The 7,749-nt window shown below is 33.3% G+C and overlaps 1 non-coding gene across 1 annotated transcript; it reads right to left on the minus strand.

Moving 5' to 3' along the window:
* Positions 1-222: 222 nt before the first annotated feature.
* On the minus strand, positions 223-329 carry LOC116854926. Its single transcript, XR_004380251.1, has one exon. It is a non-coding gene; the product is annotated as a U6 spliceosomal RNA (small nuclear RNA).
* Between the last annotated feature and the right edge of the window lie 7,420 nt (positions 330-7,749).

A 7,749-nucleotide genomic window follows, 5' to 3' on the forward strand; every position in this document is an offset into this window, starting at 1 on the left:
CTGTTTTTAGTTACTATATCATTTATATCTGTGCCAAACATTATTATTTCCCTTATTCTGCTCCTTTAGGCTTCATTTGTTTTCTTTTACTAGTTACCTAGGTATAGCAGTTAGGTTGTTTTTTAATTTTTTCTTGCTTCTTGAAGTAGACCTGTATTGCTATATACTTCCCTCTTAGGAGTGTTTTTGCTGCATCCCAAAGGTTTTGACCATTATGTTTTCAAAAATATGGAATGCTTCACAAATTTGCATGTCATTCTTTCATAAGGGCCATGCAAATCTTCTCTGTATTGTTCCAATTTTAGTATATGGGCTGCCAAAACAAGCACTTAAGAAAAATTTTTTAAAAAGCAAAAAAAGGAAAGTAGACTTTATTTAAGAATGGCTTTACATTTACACTAAAATTGAGAATATAGTGCAGAGTTCCCATATATCATTTCACATGGTTCTCCTATTATTAACAGCTTATGTTATTATGGTACATTCTTTGTAATTAATGAACCAATATTAATGCTCTATCTTTAACTGAAGTACATAGCTTATTCAAATTTCCTTGGTTTTTACCTAATGTATTTCTGCTCCAGGACCCCATTCAGTATTCTACATTATGTTTATTGTTGTGTTTCCTTAGGTTTCTCTTGGCAGTGAAAATTCCTCAGATTTCTCATATTGATGGTGACCTTGGCAGTTTTAAAGCATATTGGTGAAGTGTTTTGTTGAATACCCTTTTATTGAAATTTTTATAATTTTAAGACTATGATTAAACTAGGATTATGGTTTTTCTTTTTTGAGGAATACAACATAGGTAAGTTGCCATTTTCATCACTTCATATCAAAAATAAATACTCTCAATATGATTTATCACTATTGATACTGACATTGATCACTTAGCTAAGGTAGAATTTGTCAAATTTCTTCACTGGAAAATTGCCCTTTGTCCCTAGCCACCTTAATATACTGTATTTTGGAAAAGGAATTCATTTCAGTCAGCAGACTGTATTTCAGGCATAGGGATTTGTGCTTTCCTTCTTTTAGTGCAAAGTATCTACACTTTGATTATCTAAAAGTCATTTAGAATTTTTATGCAAGAAAAATTATGTTCTCTTTTAGTTCATTGAGGATCTTTATGACAGTCGTTTTGAATTCTTTGGTAACTCATATATCTCCATTTCTTTAGTGTGAATTTCTGGAGATTTATTTTGTTCCTTCAACTTGGCCATACTTCCCTGTTTCTTTGTATGTCTTGTTATCTTTTGTTGGGACTTGAGCATTTGAAAAAACAGCCACTTCGCTTAGTTTTTTAGAGTCTGGCTTTGTATAAGGATGACCTTCACCAATAAGCCTACCTTGATATTCTGGAGGCCTCTCAATCCTTCTCTGGGAGTGCATTTTTTCTGGGTTTGTACGCATGATCTCATAGTTGAAGAGGTTTCCCTGTTTCTACTCAGGAACTTTCCCTGATGACTCTTTGTACTCCTAGAGTTTTGCTGCTATTGTAGCAAGCTATAGCACATGAGCTCTACCTAGTGTCTATCCTCAGTACTGTAGATTATTTGGGGTTAGACCTTGAAGTGATTATCTTTGTCTCAGCAGCCCTCAACCTAGTGCCAATTCCTGTCAGTGTTTTGATTCATGTAAGAGAACCCCAGTCCCTAATGCAACCAACTGAAGTCAGAATGTTGGTTGTGCCTTCCACTCTTTTCTTTCCCTCCCTGGAAAGAAGCCACATTGTGCTGTACCAAAGGTGGGAGCTTTGGTGAGTAACTACCAGCAATTTTCTGACTACCTTCAATGTGGTTCTTCTTAGGCGTATGCTGGCCTGTAGTTCTGGAGCTTTGTAACTGGTTTTCATGAATGCAGTCAATCTGTGCAATGTTATGTTCATGTATCCATGGGGTAAGGAGGATCCGGGGCTTTCTGTTCTGCCATCTTGGTGACAATACTCCACTAACATTCTTTTAATGGCGACTGGAGATATGTAATGGGATTTTGCTGAATTTGTAGATTATTTTGAAGAGAATGTATAACTTCATAAGTTTTTCCTCATGTCATCCATCAGATATTCATAGTTCATTTGTAATGCTTAAATGGCAATAATTATGACCTTGAAATTCGTGAAACTGCCCTCTCATTTCTCAAAGAAATGGAAAACTTTAGATTTCTCCCTTATATTCTAAATATAAATCTGTGAACAAATACAAGTAACTATTCCAGTTAACAAGTTTTTCACAATAAGAGCTCAATTTTGCTGTTATTTAATTAAAAATAAACCATTACAGAGAATTTCAGTTCTGCCAAAGTGAAGTTGCCCCACTTTTCCCAGGACCTACCCATAATAGAAAAACATCTCTGGACATAACAAGACAAAAAAGCATAGGAAGACTCTGAAAAGAATTTAAAAAATAAGAAGGCAGACTACAAAGTTGCCTCTAGACTTAAGGAACAACACAGTAGTAAGTTCCCTTGGTTTCCTTGATGTATATCCTGGATAGGGCATTTCATAACACTTGAAAATAAACCTACCAAAAGGCAAATTAAAAAATTCCAAAAAAGCCTGTTCTCCTTAGGGAAAAGACTACAGAAAGAGTGATATAACAATAGAAAACATTTGGCAATATCTGTCCTATTCCAGCCAAATACCAATGGTAAAACAGTACTCCTCCCACCATGGTTTCAGTAGATTAGAGTAAGTCAATAGGTCCCATCCTGCCCTTGCCTCACAGAAGTAGGCATCAGCATTCAAATTTCCCCACCTGCCTCTAGCAGTATCACAGGAGCACAGCAGAGATCTGATAGTATCCCAGGGGCATGGCAGGGAGGTAATCTTCTATTCCCCATCTGGCAGAAGCTGGCAGTGCTCTGGTTCTCTAGCAATGGTAGTATTAACAGGTTCCAGTGGCTGTTTAATTCTCTACCCCACACAACATCAATGAGACTGAACAAGGTGATAGAAGTTGTAGCCATTTGGCAAGCCACTTTACCCCTAGAAGGAAGCTGAGACTTCCCCTTCATCTAGCATCAGCAAGACTACATAAGGGAAGGTAACATGAGATGGACCTAGTCATTATTCTACCCATCCTCTGCCAATATCAGTTTGGAAGTGTTTCTTCTTTTTAAATTTTTTTTTTAGAAACATTTAAGATTGGTGTTAGTTATCCTTTAACAGTTCAGGAGAATTCACCAATGAAGCTGTCTGATCCTGGGTTTTTCTTTGTTTTTGATTACTGAACCAGTCTCCTTACTCATTGTTGCTCCCTTCACATTTTCTATTTATTCATGATTCAGTCTTGATAGGTTGTATGTTCCTATGAATTTATCCATTTCTAATAGATTATCCAACTTGTTGGTATTTAATTGTTCATAATAACCTCTCATAATCCTTTTTTATTTCTGTGGCATCAGTTATTATGTCCTCTTTTGCATTTCTGATATTATTTGAGTCTCTCTTTTTTTCTTAGTTAGTCAAACTAAGGGTTTGTCAATTTTGTTTATCTTTCCAGAAAATTAATTCAGGTTTTTTTTAACTTTTTATATTGTTTTTCTGTTTTCTATTTAATTTAATTCTGCTCTGATCTTTATTATTTACTTTCTCCTGATGACTTTGGGCTTAGTTTATTCTTATTTTTCTAATTCCTTGAGATGTGATGTTGGGTTGTTTATACAGGAGATTTTCCCTTTTTTAATGTAAGGAATCACTGTAAAATTCCCTCTTAGTAATGCTTTTGCTGCATACCAGAAATTTTGCTACAAGTGAAAAGGCAATTTAAGAATGTGAGATATTTTAAAACTATATATCTGATAAAAGCTTAATATCCAAAATATATAAGGAAGTCCTACATTCAGTAGCAAAAACAAAACAAAACAAAACAAAAATTACCTGCAGTTTCACCTTCAGTTATATGTAATCAACTGCTGTCCAGAAGCAGATGATCCTCAACAGTAGCAGTAATACTACATCACAGTAGTAGTCTAATATTATGTCACAAGACCTACATCACTCGACCTCATTTTATCTTGTCACATGGGCATTTTATCATCTCACATCATTACAAGAAGATATTTTGAGAAAGGGAGAGTACATTACCATCACATTTATTACAGTTTATTGGTATAATTATTCTATTTTATTATTAGGTGTCATTAGTCTCTTACCACGCTTAATTTATAAATTAAACTTTATTGTAGGTATGTATATATAGGAAAAATGTAGTATATGTAGGGTTCAGTACTATCGGAAGTTCCAAATATCCCCTGGGATCTTGGAATGTATAAGGGAAGATATTGAAACTCAATTTAGAAATGGAAAAAGGACTTAAATAGACATCTCTTTAAAGAAGTGGTGGGTATTGGAGAGGGCACGGATTGCATGGAGCACTGGGTGTGGTGCAAAAACAATACTGTTACGCTGAAAAGAAATTAAAAAAATTAAAAAAATAAAGAAGTCATTCAAATGATCGACAGGTATATGAAAAAAGTGCTCACCATCACTTATCATGAGGGAAATGTAAAATCAAAACCACAATTAAATATCATCTTATTCCTGTTAGGATGACTATCTTTTAAAAAAGAGATACCAAGTGTTGGCAAGGATGTAAAGAAATGAAATCCTTGTACACTGTCAGTGGGAATGTAAAATGATGCCAATGCTATGTAAAATAGTATGCAGGTTTCTCAAAAACCTAAAAATAGAACTATCATACGTCCAAAAATTTCACTTCTGTGTATTTATCTGAGGGAAATGAAATCAAGATTTCAACGAGATATCTGCACTCACATGTTCATTGAAGCATTATTCACAATAGTCAAGAAAGGGAAACAACATAAATGTCCATTGACAGAAGAATATATTAAGAAAATGTGGTATATACATATATAAAATGAAATTCTATTCATCCTTAAAAGAAAAAGAAGAAAATCCTGCCATTTGAGACAAAATAGATGGACCTGGAAGACATTATGCGAGGTGAAATAGCCAGTCACAGAAGGACAAATACTGCATGATACCACTTATATGAAGTATCTAAAATCATCAATTCATAGAAACAGAGGGTGAAATGACTGTTTCCAGAGTCTGGGGGAAGGAGAAATGGATTGTTGCTATTCAACAAATATAAAGTTTTAGTTAGGCAAGATGAATAAATTCTACAGATCTGCTGTACAACATTATACTGACAGCAATACTGTATTGTGTACTTAAAGACGTTCATAAGAGGATAGATATCATGTGTTTTTACCACAATAAAAAAAAACAGAAGAAGAATTATTTATTGTCAGTAATTAGTTTAAATATAAACAGGTTAAACCCTTAAATAAAAGGTTGAAATTAGCCGGTGGGTTTATAAAGAACATGATCCAAATATATTCAGTTTAGAAGAAACACACTATAGATAGGTTTAAAGTAAATGGGTAGAAAAAAATATCTCATGCAAATAGTAGCCAAAAGAGACCTGGGGTGGCTATACTAATATCAAACAAAAAGAACTTTAAAAGATCTTAAAAACAAGAAAGGACGTTATTTATTCATAAAAGTGTCAATCAGAATGATATGGCAACTAGAAACATATACCCACATAAAAACAAAGCCCCGGTATGTGCTATGGTGAGTGCTGTGAAGTGTGTAAGCCTGGTGATTCACAGACCTGTACCCCTGGGGCTAGTAATAAATTACATGCTTATAAAAAAATTTAAAAATTATTAAAAAAAAGAAAAAAAATGAAGGTGCAATTTAAAATATAATAAAATGCTCCAAGATTGGAAAAAAAAAAGCCCCAAAGTATAGGAAGCAAAAATTGACAGAATTGAGGGGAGAAATAGTTAATCCTGCAATAACAGAGGTTTCAATTTCCCACTTTCAAAAATGCAAAAAACAACTAGATAGAAGATCAAAAAGGAAATAGAGGCCTTGAAACACACGCACACACACACACACACAAATCAGATTTAATTGACAATGCAGAACACCCCACCCAACAGTAATATCAGAATACACATTCTTCTTGGTGTACGTGAAACATTCTCCAGTGTAGACCATATGTTAGACCACATAACAAATAATATATTTTCTTTTTTCTGTTTTTATTTAAATTCAATTGGCCAAATATAGTACATCATTAGTTTTGATATAATGTTCAATGGTTTGTTAGTTGCATATAACACTCAGTGCTCAAAACAATTAATGTATTTTAAAAGTGAAATTATATTAAGTATTTTCTTCAACCACAATGAGGGAAAACTGGAATCAAAGAAGCAAAGAAAACTGGAAAATGTGCAAATACATACAAATTTAAAAATACTAAAAAAATGTGTCAAAAGAAAATCACAATGGATATTAGGAAAAAACATTAAAATAAATGCATATAGCATGGAGCGCTGGGTATGGTGCATAAACATTGAATCTTGGAACACTGAAAAAATGAAATAAAATTTTAAAAAATGAAATGCAAAAATAAAAATAAATGCGTATGGAAACAAAACATACCAAAATTTATGAGGTATGGTGAAAGCAGTGCTCAACAGGAAATTTATGGCTATAAATGCCTATATTTAAAAACAAGAAAAATCCCAAATTGATAACCTAACTTTACAGTTTAATGAGATAAAATAAAATAAAGGGCAAATAAATCCAAAACTAGGAGAAAGAAGGAAATAATAAACATTAGAACAGAGAGAGATAAATAATAGATAATATAAAAACAATAAAGAGAATCAACAAAACCAATAATTGGTTCTTTGAAAAGATAAACAAAATTAGAAAACCTTTGTCTAGACTGACCAAGAAAAAGAAAAGACAAGTCATTAAAACCAGAAAATCAAAGTGGGGACATGTTATGGGCTGAATTGTGTCACACCAAAATTCATGTGTTTTAGTTCTAGCCCCTATTACCTCGAATGTGACTGTATTTTGAGATACAATCTTGAAGAGGTAATTAGTTTAAATGAAATCATTGAAGTCGGCCCTAATCCAATATAATTGGTGTTGTTATAAGAAGGGGAAATTAGAGCGCAGCTGCACATATGAAGACCATATGAAGACAAAAGGAGAATATGGCCATCTACAAGCCAAGAGAACTCAGAATGAAATTAATCTTGCCAACAACCTGATCTTGGATTTCTAGCCCCCAGAACAGTGAGAAAATAGATTTCTGTTGTTTAACCGCCACAGTCTGTGTTATGACAGGCCTAGCAAACTGATAAAGTGCATTGAAACAAACCTTACAGAAATAAATCATAATAGGAATAGTAGGAACAATTAAAGACCAACAAATTAGAAAAGCTAGAGGAATGGACAAATGTCTAGAAACACAAAAATTACCAAAACTGCTTCCAGAAGAAATAGAATATCTGAATACATCTATAACAAATAAAGAGATTGAATCCATAATCAAATGCTTCCCAACAAAGAAAAACCCAGGATAAGATGAGCTTCATTGGTTAAGGTCTACCAAACATTTAAAGAAGAATGAATACATTCTCCGATTCCCCAAAATATCATAAGAGGAAGGAATACAACCTAACATTCTATGAGGCCAGCATTACCCTATTACAAAAGCCAGATCCAAACATCACATTAAAAGAAAAATATAAACCAATATCCTTTATAAATATAGATGCAAAAATCCTCAACAATATACTAGCAAACAAAATCCGGCAGAATATTAAGAGTATTATACAAATGATCAAGTGGGATTTATCCCAGGAATAAAATAGTAGTTCAACATAAGAAAATAAATCAATGTAATGTATCATGAT

The sequence above is a fragment of the Lontra canadensis genome, unplaced genomic scaffold, assembly GCF_010015895.1.
Source record: "Lontra canadensis isolate GAN:19392208 unplaced genomic scaffold, GSC_riverotter_1.0 scaffold96, whole genome shotgun sequence".
Classification (NCBI taxonomy): domain Eukaryota; kingdom Metazoa; phylum Chordata; class Mammalia; order Carnivora; family Mustelidae; genus Lontra; species Lontra canadensis.